The 15,345-nt window shown below is 46.8% G+C and overlaps 1 long non-coding RNA gene across 1 annotated transcript in view; it reads left to right on the top strand.

Moving 5' to 3' along the window:
• Positions 1-15,122, top strand: part of LOC133243478 (uncharacterized) — a 28,431-nt gene extending 13,309 nt beyond the window's left edge. Inside the window, exons 3-4 of the long non-coding RNA XR_009735091.1 lie at positions 13,006-13,133; positions 14,666-15,122. This is a non-coding gene — a long non-coding RNA (uncharacterized LOC133243478). The remainder of the gene's footprint in view (positions 1-13,005; positions 13,134-14,665) is intronic.
• The last annotated feature ends 223 nt before the right edge of the window (positions 15,123-15,345 follow it).

Genomic DNA, 15,345 nt, shown 5'->3' with positions numbered 1-15,345 from the left:
AAAGTCTGTCACTGTTTCCATTTTTTCCCCAATTATTTGCCATGAAGTAATGGGGCTGGATGCCATGATCTTAGTTTTCTAAATGTTGAGTTTTAAGCTAGCTTTTTCACTCTCCTCCTTCACCCTCATCAAAAGGCTCTTTAATTCCTCTTTGCTTTCTGCCATAAGGGTGGTGTCATCTGCATATCTGAGGTTATTGATATTTCTCCCGGTAGTCTTGATTCCAGCTTGAGCTTCATCCAGCCTGGCATTTCTCATGATGTACTCTGCATATAAGTTAAATAAGCAGGGTGACAATACACAGCCCTGATGTACTCCTTTCCCAGTTTTGAACCAGTCAGTTATTCCCTGTCCAGTTCTGACTGTTGCTTCTTGACCTGCATACAGGTTTCGCAGGCGGCAGTTAAGATAGTCTAGTATTTCCATTTCTTGAAGAATTTTCCACTGTTTGTTGTGATCGACGCAGTCAAAGACTTTAGTGTAGTCAGTGAAGCAGAAGTAGATATTTTTCTGGAATTCCCTTGATTTTCCTATGATCCAAGGGATGTTGGCAATTTGATCTCTTGTTCCTCTGCCTTTTCTCAATCCAGCTTGTACATCTGGAAGTTCTCGGTTCATGTACTGTTGAAGCCTAGCTTGGAGGATTTTGAGCATTACCTTGCTAGTATGTGAATTGAGAGCAATTGTGCAATAGTTTGAATATTCTTTGGCATTGCCTTTCTTTGGGACTGTAACAAAAATTGACCTTTTCCCGTCCTGTGGCCACTGCTGAATTTTCCAAATTTGCTGGCATATTGAATGCAGCACTTTAACCGCATCATCTTTTAGGATTTGAAATAGCTCAACTGGAATTCCATTACCTCCACTAGCTTTGTTCATAGAGATGCTTCTTAAGGCCCCCTTGACTTTACACTCCAGGATGTCTAGTTCTAGGTGAGTGATGACACCATCATAGTTATCTGGGCCATTAAGACCTTTTTTGTACAGCAGTGAATATTGAGTGCATGTATGTTTTTGAATTATGATTTTCTCTGGATATATGCCCAGGAGTGGGATTGCTGGATCATATGGCAGCTCTATTTTTAGTTTTTTTAAGGAATCTCCGTGCTGTTCTCCATAGTGGCTGCACCAATTTATATTCCCACCAACAGTGCAGGCAGGTTCTCTTTTCGCCACAGTCTCGCCAGCAATTATTGTTTGTAGATGTTTTGTTGATGGTCACCTGACCCATGTGACATGATACTCATTGTAGTTTTGATTTGCGTTTCTCTGATAATTAGTGATGTTGAGCATCTTTTCAAGTGCTTTTTGGCCATCTAAGGTAGATGGCTTCTTCTTTAAAAGAAGATGGGAGGAACTTTCCCTTGCAGTCCAGTGGTTAAGACTGTGAACTTCCAATGCAGGGGGCATGGATTGGATCCCTTGTCAGGGAACTAAGATCTCCCATATGCTGTGCAGCGTGGTCAGCAAAATATTTTTTTTTTAATTGGGAAAAAAAAGAAGGTCAGAGATCAGGCTCTATTACTCACAAGCGGTGTGACTTTGAGCGAGTTACTTTGCCACCCTGAGCCTAATAAGAATATTTTTTCTACTTCTCTGGCAAGTTGTTAAGAGTGTGTTAGAAGCACTTTTCATTTTAGTCAAAGTTTATGTTGTCAGTCATCACTTGGAAGCAGGACTTCAATGTCCTGCTGAGGTGTCCACATTGCAGTCTGCATTCATTTCCACATGGCTGCCATCTTCTCTTTTCCATCCCCAAACACACACACATACTCGCCAGTTGCATATGACGTGCATGCACACATATTGTTGTTGTTGTTTCGTCACTAAGTCATGTCTGACTCTGTGTGAACCCATGGACTGTAGCCCGCCAGATTCCTCTGTCCATGGGATTTCCCATGCAAGAAGACTGGAGTGGCTTGCTATTTCCTTCTCCAGGGGATCTTCCCGATCCAGGGGTCAAACTTGCATCTCCTGCATTGCAGGCAGATTCTTTACCACTGAGCCACCTGGGAAGCCCACATACATGTTTTAAATATGTATTTTTCATATATTCCCCACATAACCAAACCTTTCTTCTTTTCTGAAAGCCAGTAATATTTTTGCAGCCTAGAAAATTTCCTAGATCAGTAAACTTTTTCTATAACAGGCCAGAGAAGAAAAATTTTAGGCTGTGTGGGCCACGTGGTTTTTGTTGTGACTACTAAACTCTGCCCTTGCAGACAAAGCAGCCACAAACAATATATAAGTGAATGGATGTGGCTAGGTTCCAATAAAACTTTATTTACAAAAACAGGTGGTGGCCAGATTTGGTGCACAGGCTGTAGTTTGCTATAGAATCTATATCAACACTGTCCAATAGAAATATAATGCAAGCCACATATGTAGCTACAGAGAGAGGGGATGTCTCCCTAGTTTCAATTCCCAATCTGCAGTAGCACCAGCTCCCTTGTTGCAAGAGAAGGTATCCAGGCAGAGCATCAAAATACATGAATACTGCAGAAAGGAAGTTGTCAGAGTACAGTGAACTGTCTCCCATAGCTGCCCATGAACTCAAGCAGGCCAAAGGGATAAGGAATGGGGCATCAATAGTGTCTGCCTTGGGGAGCAAACCTAAGGAAGGAGTCTGTGCCTCGGATGGTAGAAGAGTGAAATGTGGGAGAGGGTACTAGGGCATTGGAGAGATCACAGTGCTGCTGGATCAAAGCTTTCCTGAAGCCAGCCAGATCTTAACTCTGGACTTTAAGGTTATGTGAGCCAATACATCCCCCAATCAGTATGTAAGCCGGTTTTCACGTGGAGTTTCTACGTCTTGGAAAGCAGTTTTTACTACTCTATAAACAGGCTAATTAACTGAGCGATTCTTTGGATGCTGAATAGTCCTACTATAAGAATTGAGATTGGCAGAGGTGTGAAGTTTCTCATTTAAGTGTTTCTCAGCCCCCCTTTATTTGATAGGAAACTTCCCTCCATTCCAGCCCCTCAATCAACAAAACAAGCGCAACATTTTCCCCCTCCAATTCTATATCAGTAGTAAAATAAGACTTAAGAAACATCCTGAGGAGTTTGGGTAGAATCTATTTCTGAATTGCATGTGGTCCAACCTATTGGCTGAAGCAAAGTGTAAACAGAAACCATACCATCAGTAAAGAAGATGTGATACACACACACACACACACACACATGCTGGAATACTATTCAGCTATTAAAAAAGAAGGAAATCTCGCCATTTGTGACAGCATGGATGGACCTTAAGGGCACTGTGCCAAGTAAGATAAGCCTGACAGAGAAAGACAAATACTGTATGATGTCACATATGTGGAGTCTAAAACCAAGACAAAACAAAACACATAGAGAACAGATTGGTGGTTGCCAAAGGCAGGGGATGAGGGGGAAGGCAAAATGAGTTGAAGGAGGTCAAAAGGTACAGACTTCCAGCTATAAAATAAGTAAGTCATGGGATGTAACTACAGCATGGTAGCTCTGGTTAATAATACTGCATTGCAGGACTTGAAAGTTGCTAAGAGAATGGCTCTTAAAATGGCTCATCACCAGAAAAAGATTGTGTAACTATGAATGGTAATGAATGTTAACTAGACTTACATTGTACTGATCATTTTCAGTATATACAAATATGGAATCATTATGTTTTTTACTTGAAACTAATATAATGTTATATGTCAACTACATCTCATTCAAAAAAGAAAGAAGCCCTCAGTCCAAAAGAGACCATGGCAGGTATGGTAGGTTGTTGGGTCCCTAAACACACATCTCAACTCTCCTCTCACTGACAGTCCTTTAGAGCAAGGCTCTACCTCCAATAACCCACTTTCCCGTACATCTGTGCATGAGAGATGGCCCTGTGATTCCATTCTAGCCAGGGGGACACGGTCAGAAGTTAGCTGGCATTGCATCTTCTGTTGCATTTCCTTTGGCTGGAGTGAGGGGCTGGGGAGACAGACAGGCCCTGGCTTCTTCTTGGCCTTTGTGGGCCACCCTCCTAGCCCCGGACTCATTCATTACCCTGACTCCTTATTGCCTGAGGTAAATCAGGGCCTTTGCCATTAAGCTAACAACCACAGTTACTGAGTTTCTCTTATGGGCAGCTGAATGCAGTCCTGTGTGATGCAGAATTATGGAAACCTCTGCCTCTTTACTTTCACTGGGATATTCCTTTACCACCTTCCCAAGGATCACAGGCATGTCGGAGACCTCAGAAGGCCTAAACTGTGGCCATGTCCAAATCAGAACATATGAAAGTGGATAGAGCAGAGCTGAATGGCCATTGGAGGACCTTGGCAAGCTTACTTTTAAAAGTCTTCTGGGAATTCAGAGTAGATCATACAGGGTTGGCTGGTGAATGAGAGGCTTGTTCATCCCTCTCATTGGTATAGACTCGGCGAGTGAGAAGTGCCCAGATCTCAATTCCAATGCATGGAGGGAGAGGGGTGCCCCCCACCGCTGCAACAACGACAAGCAGTGCCTGGGACACCAGCTGGGTGTCCTGCAATTCAACTCAGTTCTGAGCCCATCTACCGGAGATAGAAACGGATCCCGCAGGCTCAGTCCCGCAAGACAGCCCTCCACCTGCAAGTCCAAGTTGTCACCTGTGCTTCTAAGCTACTAGCTCTAAGTCAAAGGTTCCCTCAGCCTCCTCCTCAGGTTCGATTAATTTGCTAGAGCAGCTCACAGGACTCAGAGAAACCTTTTACTTACTAGATAACTGGTTTATTATGAAAAAAGGTATGTCAGGAACAGGCAGAGGAAAGAGATGCATAGGACAGGTGTGTGGAAAGGACAAGGAGCGTCCATGCCCTTCCTGGACTTACCACTCTCTCCACTTCTCCACGTGTTCACCAGCCCGGAGGCTCTCCTAAACCCTGTCCTTTTGGGTTATGCAGCTTCATTACACAGGCACAATTGATTAAATCATTGGCCATCAACGAGTGATTCAGCTTCCAGCACCTCTTCCCTCCCAGGAGATCAGGGGGTAGGAATGAAAGTTCCAAGCTTCTAATCACAGGGTTGGTTCCTCTGGTGACCTGCTCCTATCCTTAATAAGGAGTCCAAAAGTCATCTCATTAACAGAATAAAAGACACCTTTATCACTCTGAGCACTTAAGAAATTCCAAGAGTTTTAGGAGCTCTGTGCCAGAAAGGGACGAAGACCAAATCTATATTTCTTATTGTCAATCACGCAATCACAGCATTCTCGCTTGGACGCTGCCAGAGAAGAGTGAGCCATCAGAGGCTAAATGACAACCCCAAGCTTCACAATAGGCAACATCTCCCATTTCTCTAGGACCTGAGTGCTCACCAAACCCTCATCCCTCACGAAAAAGGCCTTTCATTTTAGCTCCTGTGCTCTCAGGCACGCCCATCATTCTCTCCACTTTTCTTCGCTGGTAGTTTATGGCATTTAAAAAACAACCATCACAACAAATTGCCTTTTCTTCTTGCCTTTCCAAAAAGAAACCTAAGTGCTGGTGTTATTTTCCACTTTTAATCACGGCTTGACAGAGATGGAAAGTTAAGTCATGTAATTGCTTTTGTGTTTTGTACTTCTTTTCACTATTTTGGAAAAAAAAGAAATAGTTCAATGGATAAAATGTGGGTTTACACCAAACCCCAAACATCACGAGCGTTAATGGCAACCATGTGTTATTCTGGAGAATATGCCCCTACTCTGTGGGAGCGAGAAAAAAATCCGGCGCTGCTCGGCTTGTACGCAGAGGAAGCCAAAGAGTTCCAAAGGTGTGTTTGGGGACAGAGAGCTGTTTCAGGTGTCTCAAAGTAAAAAAAAGATATATTTTGTAAAAATGTAAGATGTAGATAACCATAGGCATACTTGCAGCAAGATTGCCTTCCCCAAACTATTGAGTCCTGAAACATCAGTCTCAGAACCGGAAGGCTGGGATGCCTGGAGGCACATGTGGTCCTTCCCGCCGCCTTCTGCCTGGATCATCCATAAAACCACTGGGCCAGCATGTGGCCCTCTGTGCAGAGGCCAAGGAGAGGGGATGCAAACAGGTGGAGTGGCTGCTCGGCCTTGAATGCCCCCTATGCCCACTGAGAACGGAGCTGGAATGGGCTCTCCACCCAGCATGGATCATTCCCCATCTCTCCCGTGGCCAGAAGCCTCAGGTGAGCTGGGATGGTAGAGAGATGAGCTCAGTAGAGACCCACTTGGTTCCAGGAGCCATGACTTGGCCCCACTGAATCATAACTGCCTGCTGGAAGGGATGGTGGAACCCCAGTCTTTATATGTGTGAACTTAGCGACTGCTCCAGGACTAGAAGCAGAGCTGTGCTCGGGAGCATCCAGCCCCAAATTGTAAAGTGGGTAGGAATTTCTGCTCAGTGACAAAGTCTGGTGTACAGAGATGAATGCCCTTTATTTTCCTTTTCCTTTTTACTTACTTTTTCTTCTTCTTTGTTTGCAGTCTCTAAGTTTCTTTTAACATGAGTTTTTAAAAACAAGCATCCAGTAGGTTGGGGGGGGTGCAGTGAGGGTGGGAGAGGAATGGAGGGCAGGGCAGGGGGAAGGAATTCCGCTCCACTGGTTATAAAGCTCCAGAATTAACTAGAATTACCTTGGCTCTCGAGCTCTTATTTCCACTGATGGTGGAAACTGTCAGCATGCCAGTTCAATCCAGCTCAGCACTTCTTGTTTAGAGGTAGTTCCTCTCAGGGTAAATGCGGCCCTCCCTCATCCTCACCTCTTCCTTTCCCTTCTCCCAGGGGTGATCGAGGGCTGGCCCCTGGCCCTACAGGCCGCTGCTGGTACTCCCTGCTGCTGCTGCTAAGTCGCTTCAGTCGTGTCCGACTCTGTGTGACCCCATAGATGACAGCCCACTAGGCTCCTCTGTCCCTGGGATTCTCCAGGCAAGAATACTGGAGTGGGTTGCCATTTCCTGGTACTCCCTAACTTCTGCCCAATTGGATTATCCACCTCTAGATGCATACCAAAACTCTCCAAAACTCAAAATAAACACAGTATTTATTTTTCCAATAAAATCCGTGATTTGAGCACGGCTTGGTAGGGACAGCTCTTTGGTGTCAGCTGGGGTGGCCTGAGGACTGGGGGTTGGCATCACTCCATGGCCCCCTCAGACAGTGGTTGCAGGGTGTCGTCTGAGACCTCATCTGGGGCTGTCAGCTGGAACACCTATACATGACCTCTGCCTGTGGTCTGGGCTTCCTCACAGCATGGCAACTGGGCTGCAAGGGTAAATGAAGAGGAGAGGGGTTGGAGTGCGCCACTTGGCCTTTCATGACCTAGTCCTTAAAAATCGTGTGGTATCACGTCATCACATTCCATTTGTCAAGGTGGTCACAAAAGCCTGCCAAACTTCAAGAGTTGGAGAGGACGACTACTTCTTGGTGGGGGCGGGGGTGGGGGTGGGGGTGGTAATGGCACATTCTAGAAGAGCTTGTGAATTCATTAGTGTTGTATAGGCTGCTTTCCAAATACAGTCAACTATAGCCTCTCTTTCTTCCTGCATTGGCTGCTGATCATTTTAGAGCTGCCACGGTCTCTGGTTCCTGTGGTCCACTCTAGTCCCCTCACTACTACCCAGAGGCCTTTTGGTTTTCCAGCCTCACAGCCATTTCTGTGTCCATCTTGGGAATGGAGACATTTACACAGCTGTTTCCTCATGCTTGAGAATGCTGTTGGCCTCCAGGCCTCCTGGGCTATGGCTATCCTATGGCTCCTCACCATGTTGGATGTGAGGCTTCTCTATATAGCTTGCAGCATCCCTGGTCTCCTCTGCTTGAGCCCCGGCCTTCTGGGGCCCATTCCAGCTGGCAGACTCCACATTAAGGACACTTTCTGTAAATTGTATCCACCATTCCATCTTATCCCTTATTGGCCAGAACTTTGTCACACGGTCACATCTAACTGGGAAATGTACACCTTGTTATGGCAAACCATGGGTTCAGTGAAAAAGTTAAAGTTTAAAAAAAAAAAAAAAGTTAAAAATTTTTTTTTTTAATCAAGGGAGAAAAGAATAGTTTTTTGGGGGGTGGGATGGGGAGGACTCCTATCTTAACAACAGAGGTAACATTTAACCTGAGAGCTTCAAGATGAGTCAGAGTCAGTAATAATAGAACCAGGGGAAGAGTATTTTAGACAGAGGGAACAGCAAAAACAGAGGCAGGAAAGAGCATGGCTTGTTCAAGGAATAGGAGTATAATTAGTGAAGGATGTGACTTGGGGAGGTGAAGGCAGGTAGACAGAAGGAGAAAGATGAGATGAAAGGAAAGGTGGGTAACTGTTAGACAGTGGAGGGCCATATTGGCTAGTTTGGATTTTATTCTAGAACGTGTTTCCTAGCAGACCTCCCGCTTCCCTGGTAGCTCAGCTGGTAAAGAATCCACCTGCAATGCAGGAGACACAGATTCCTGGGTCGGGAAGATGCTGTGGAGAAGGGATAGGCTACCCACTCCAGTATTCTTGGCTTTGCCTCTTGGCTTAGATGGTAAAGAATCTGCCTGCAATGCATCAGACCTGGGTTCAGTCCCTGAGTTGGAAAGATCCCCTGGAGGAGAGCATGGCAACCCACTCCAGTACTCTTGCCTGGACAATCCCCATGGACAGAGGAGCCTGGAAGGCTATACAATCCATGGGCTTGCAAAGAGTCGGACACAACTGAGTGACTAAGCACAGCACAGCAGACTCTCCCACATCTACAGTTCCCACAAGTAGCAATTTTTTTGGAGGGGTGCAAAAGTCCTTTAAAAACAAATATTTATTGACTGCCTATGCAGGACAGGAAAATAGAAGGCATCGTGGCGGGGGGGATGGGGAGGTGGGTAGGAATAGCTTGATATTGGAGTATTAGCATTTAGAAGTTACCCAGCTTGGTCCATGTATTGATATTAGCTGAGTATCTCTGGGCAAGTTACTTAACTTCTCTGAACCTAAGATTCATCACTAGGCAACATTGTGAGTTTTAAACAAAATAATACATACGAAGGTTCATGGTGAACTCAAGGGGCCTTGTATATACTATTGTTATTGATATAGGGCTTCCTCTGTGGCTCAGTGGGTAAAGATTTCACCTGCAATGCAGGAGATGTAAGAGACTCAAGTTCGATCCCTGGGTCGGGAAGAACCATGGAGGAGGGCATGGCAACCCACTCCAGTATTCTTAACTGGAGAATATTCCAGTTAACTGGAGAATGGGGTTGCAGAGTTGGACATGACTGAGTGACTGAGCATGTTATTGATATATTAATATAATATTAATGTGTAAGTTTATTACACTCTTTCTGGAGTACCCAAGGGCCTATCTGAGGGTAGGTGGGGGAGGGGAGAGGATGGATGTAGAGAAGGACCTAGAAGGAAAATGGCTGAAGGGAGGGGCCCTGGGGAGTCACCAAGCACTGGGCCTTGGGGGGTGGAGTCAGGAGGGACAGCAGGGGTTACCAGTGTCAGGGGCCATCTCTGGATCCCCTTGGCCCACTTCTGAGTTCGCCTGCAGTTGCACTGAGCTATTTCTAGAGAGCTTAAAGGGCTTGCTTCTCTTTCCTTCTCGGCCTGTGGACTTCCTTTGGCACCAGGGATCTTGCTGGAAGCATGCAACCTGGAAATGCCACAGAGTGAGCATCCTGGGGAAATGGTCAACCCAGCTAACCCCGAGTTGGGTGTTTGGAGTGGGGATGTGTTCTGACATGTGTCCCACATAGCCTCTCGGGGTCTTGGGTGGGAGGGAGCTGCCACCCTCAGGGTAACTTGCTCATCAACACCCCCAGAATGGGCTTCCCTCTTCATCTCATCTCCCCACTCCCTCACCATGCTTCCGCGGGTCACCTTCCGAATAAGCAACCTGCACCCGAATCCTCAGCTCAGGCCCTGCTTTGGGAAAAACTGCAGCCAAGCCCCATTCCCAACCCGCTTCCCTGATGTATAAAGTGAAAGGCCTGAAAGCTCTCTCTCCCGGCTCCCTTCACAATTATGGGTGGCCACGTGACCCGCTGCCAGGTATTGGCTCATAAGCCAAAGCCTTTTGGAAGGTTTCTTGGAAAGCTTTCACTTCTTTATAAAAGGAACAGATATTTTTGCTGCTGGCACACCTCCCCCGCCTTCCTGCCTTGACCATGAACATGCTCTTAGAGCTGCAGCAGCTGTCTTGAGGCCAGAAGGGAAGACCAGGAGGATCACAGAAACGCTGTCCCTGATGTATTAAGGCACTGAGCTCATATCTATAGACGTCGAATTCTAGACTTCTTTTGTGAGGAAAATAACCCTTGGGTTTGTTGAGGATGCCATTCACAAAGTGCTCAGTTACTTGCACCCTAATGCAGTCTTAACAGATACTGTTGCTCAGGGTGCCAAGGTCAGGGGCGGCTGCATCCTAATTTCCCAGTCGCAGAGACAGTGAGTCAGGCTGCTCTGCAGCAGACTGGCAAATCTAGGAGCAGCACGCTGCCCCTGCCCTGTCAACTCCCTGTCCTGTTCTTGCCCCTCGCCAAATTCCACGTGGGATGAACAAGGCCCCTCCTGGGAATTCTCAGACTTATAGATCAAGGAACACACGCAGCCTTGGAGATCACAGGCAAATCTCTGACCTGCTTCACTAATGTTCCAACCTCTATTTCCTTCTTTCTCGCTTCAGTTTTACAAAAGCAGCAAGCTCTGAAGGAAAAGGATAAGAATCTATCCAATGCAGGGGGCAAATCCCTGATTCCCCTGTAACGTATTTTTCTTTTTCACTTCCTATCTCGTTTTGTCTTAGAAAGCAAGCCTGTGAAAACTAAGCTTGTGATTTCTTTTGACTGAATCAGGTACGATTGTTAACTGGTATTTACTGAGATCCTGGATGGCTCCCGGCTAGGGGAAAATACCAACGAGATGAAAGGCCTGTCCTGCCCTAAAACAGGGAACGGTCTACTTAGGGAGGCATGTGGAGGCACCCAAGAGGGCATATAGTTTGGAAGGCATGATAGCATAGGGGTCACAAACGTATGTTCTGGAATGGATGACCTGCATTGAGCAAGTTTCTTAACATGTCTGTGCCTCAGTTTCTTCCTCCGTAAATGGAGAGACTAAATTATACCTAATCCTTGGGATCTGGGGCTTTCCAGGTGGTGCTTAGTGGTAAAGAACCCACCTGCCAATGCAGGAGACGAAAGAGATGAGGGTTCGATCCCTGGGTTGGGAAGATCCCCCAGAGGCGGGCACGGCACCCCACTCTAGTATTCTTGCCTGGAGAATCCCATGGACAGAGGAACCTGGTGGGCTACGGTCCATGGGGTCGCACAGAGTCGGACACAACTGAAGTGACTAAGCACACTTGCAAACCTTGGGGTCATTAGTTGCAGATGAAGTGAATTAGCTGTGATGGTGATGATGATGTGTTCATTCTGCATCGCCGCAGTGCCCAAGACCATGCTTTGTACATCTTAAGCTCCAAGAATGTTTGCCTTCATCTAACACCTATTTCTGAGTATTCAGTTCACACTGGGCACTGTGCTAGGTACCCCAGGCAAACTAGACAGATACCTGCCCTCATGGTCTGCCAGGGACATGCCATGAAAGTCATTACACCTGTGACAAATAAGAACTCCAGGCAGAGGGCCCAGCCTTGGGGTGGGAAGAGGGTGAGTGAAGCCCAGAAGGAGCGCACATAAGTGGAGGCTGAAAAGAGGTCCAGACACTGTGCATCTGGAGGGATAAGTGTAGGTGGATGATCAAGGTCACATATCAGTGACTGGGGCCTAATGGTGGGGAATTCTGCCAGGGGACCCAGGGCAAGGTGTGTGACAATCACACCCCGTGTGGCCTCCTGAGCTCGGTCCACCTGGCCCCCTGCCTGTTGGCAGCGTGGGGGGACCCCGGGCGCCCGTGGGAGCCAGGCAACGATCTCCTGCAGGCAACAGTTCTGATCCAGCCGCGTAGGAAGATTAGCAATGGAAGATTAATTTCTCCTTGTCATTTCCCCAGGGGCCTTAAGCAATCTTGAGAGCAGTTCTCCTTGCCTAGAACCCCGCCCTCAGGAAGCTGGCGGGGATGGGCTGCAGTGTGGCGCCAGGTGAAGGACAGCCCTCAGCCCTCAAGTCCCAGCTTCAGAGCTGGGTGGCTAGCCAGAGAGAAATGTGCGTGCTGAACCAGCATCACAGTCTCGTAATGGACGCCGAACAAAAGAAGGGAGGGCAGAAGCATCGCTTTGCCGAGCGGGCTTTCCATTTGGCTAAGGAGCGTGAAGGACGCTGGAAAGGGAGCTCCGGGATTCCGGGACTTGTGCTGCTGACGGCCACTGGGAGCGGGGCAGTCTTTGTCTCCAAAGAGATTTCTTTTCACAGTCGCGGCTCTGCCTGGAGGGCGGGGTGCTGAATCCAAGGCCACAGTCTCTCCTTCCTGCTAAAGAGATGGAGCGGGACAGGGCCGTCTTGTTCTGGAGCTGGGGATCCCCGAACTGGACTCCCATGGGGGAGACTGAGGCCAGATCCTAGGAAGGACTTTCCAGTCCGAATGATAGTCTTCACCCAAGAGCTTGGTTAGAGGCTTTTCAGTGAAACCCAGAACACTGTTGTTTGGGATGAATTGGAAGATGCTTAGGCTGGAGGGTGGAGGAATTGTCTGAAGTTTGGGACAGGGTGTGTCTCCCACAGGGTTGTGTTTCCTGGCCACCAAATGGCTGTGCCCTGCAGCCACTCAGCTGTATCCCATGCTGGGCCACTGGTGAAAGTTGCTCAGTCGTGTCCGACTCTTTGCAACCCCAGGACTATACAGTCCATGAAATTCTCCAGGTTAGAATACTGGAGTGGGTAGGCTTTCCCTTCTCCAGGGGAACTTCCCAACCCAGGGATCGAACCCAGGTCTCCCACATTGCAGGCGGATCCTTTACCAGCTGAGCCATAAAGGAACCCCATCAAACCTTTATTGGGAACTGATTGTGTTTAAAATAGGGTTCCACCAGGGTGACGTGGGATGTGGTATTAACCTCTCAGATTCCATTGCTTCATCCCTTACACGGGCTTGATGATGTCTTCCTCACAGGCAGATGGACCCCAGTGAACTATGCAACACAGCCAGCATCCATGGCCATTGTTTCCCTGCCTTCAACTACAGGGAAATGAAATGCGCATTCACAAAATGCGACTGTGTCTCACAAGAGAACTCCTGAGGTAGGTTCATTTTGAGGGGTGGGGAGGGGCTAGCATCTCTGCTCCACTATTCTCGGCTTGTTGGAGGTGATGACTCTCCTGGTCTAAAGACGACCAAAGCAATCGAAGACATCACAGGTTCAGTTTAAAGAAACTGACACCTCCTTCTCTGTGGGTGGTGGATTTTACTTCCAGTCACTTTGTCTAGATTCTGCTTCCCAGGTGGCTCAGTGGCAAAGAATCCACCTGCCAAGCAGGAGATGTGGGTTTGATCCCTGGTTTGGGAAGATCCCCTGGAGAAGGAAATGCAACTCACTCCAATATCCTTGGCCTGGGAAATCCCATGGACAGGAGCCTGGTGGGCTACAGTCCATGGGGTCTCAGAGAGTTGGACACAACTTAGTGACTAAACAACAGCCACCCATTGTCTAGGACTGGGTGACAAGGCTGTACTCCACCAGTCTTTGGTAAGGAATATTAGGCCATCATGGTTGGCTTGGATCAAGCATAATTCACCTCCTTAAAAATTCCCTTCCCTGACCACACAACAGGGTACACATCAGAAAAAAATTGGGGCTTGGCCATGGAAGAAGATGAAGTGTACTTGAGGATACAGAAGGAGAGAAGGGATCAAATCCAGGCTCCCTGCAGTGGAAGCGCAGAGTCCTCACCACTAGACCACCAGGAAAGTCCCTACCTTTATATTCTTGACTATATGTCATATTTCCGCTGATAAAGAGAGAATATAACCCTTTGCTGGCAGGAACCTGTTCATTTTTCTATTCACCAGCCCAGGCTCATAGTAGGCACTTTATAAACATTTGTTGTCAATGATGATGACGTGTATAAATGATTGCAAACGTTACGAAGCAGTAGAGTTTGTACATATTTGTTTTTTTGTTTTTTTTTTTTTAGAGAGTGGTAAGGGACTTTAGGAAACGTAATGTAATTTTCGAAGCAGTTCTTCAAAGCATTACTCTGAAATTCATTATAAGATCAAGGAGGAGATACTACAGAGAAATAAAAGTAATAAAAGTATGTTGTTGTCTGGTGAGAGGAAGTCAGAAAAAAAAAATGACATACATCTAAGGGAATATATATATACACACACATACAGACTTTTTTATGGGTTCAGTTTTCACTTCCTGCTTTACCAAAGTAATCTATACTGAGAATTCTGCCTCCCCCACGTCCCCCCAAAGTAGTTTTTTTTTTGGCAGTTTGGTTAACCGAACAAATCAATAGTGGCACCCAGTGGCTAGAAGGGTTAATCAGGGAACAGTAGTTTCTATTTGGATCTCGGTTTCATCAACCAGAGCCACATTAAAAATTAAACCACTGAGTCAAGCATTGAAGAAAATGTCTGTTTGAGCTTTGACTCTGGCGGCATTTTTTCCCACGCCTCCTTTTCTCTTAGCAGCCGAGATCTCACAGGCCCATCCTCCACCTTGGGGCCCAGAACTTGGTGGGGGGAGGGGTCTTAGAAAAAACCTCTGTCGTCTGGCACAGCTACAGGGATTGTGAAAAGCTTGTTTATTCTATGTCCTTTCTAGAACTGAGTGAGCAAGTTTAATTATGTGCATTGCTGGAGTTCCAGGTCTTTCCTCTGGAGGACATTCCCCCCTAAAGTTGCTGACGTCTGATTCTTACTGGATTTCAGAAGGCAAGTGAACCAGAGGAAGCCAAAACCTCTGCCAGTTAACAGGATAACCAATTAACCAAACCAGTGAGAGGGAACACGGGAATGCCCAAATCTAGCTTTGGAGTTCCATCTTCATTCTTCCAGCAGTTAGCAAGGAGCACATGTGACATAGGCCAGACTGGTAATTCCTGAATCACTAGGCTTTGCAAGGTTCTAAATCCTATTTATTGAGCTGCATGGACTGTGCCTCTGACCCAGAAGGGAAAGTAGGCCCAGGTTACATGCTGACATAAGGAAAGAATAATTTTGTGTTCCAAGTAAGCTGAAGGGATCCCCATGGCAGAGGCCATTCATTGTCCCTAACTAGCTCTCCCTCTGTCCCCCTCCCCTCGCTATATATATATATATATATATTTTTTTTTTTTTGGCTACGCTGGATTTTCATTGTAGCACATGGGTCTCTAGTTGTGGTGTGCAGGCTAAGTTCCCCAACCAGGGATCAAACCCATTTCCCCTGCATTGGGAGGCAGATTATCAACCACTGGACAATCAGAGAAGTCCCATTCTTCACTATTTAAAAGTAATAGAATT

This window comes from Bos javanicus, chromosome X, assembly GCF_032452875.1.
Source record: "Bos javanicus breed banteng chromosome X, ARS-OSU_banteng_1.0, whole genome shotgun sequence".
NCBI lineage: Eukaryota > Metazoa > Chordata > Mammalia > Artiodactyla > Bovidae > Bos > Bos javanicus.
This window is presented reverse-complemented; position numbering and strand designations above follow the sequence as displayed.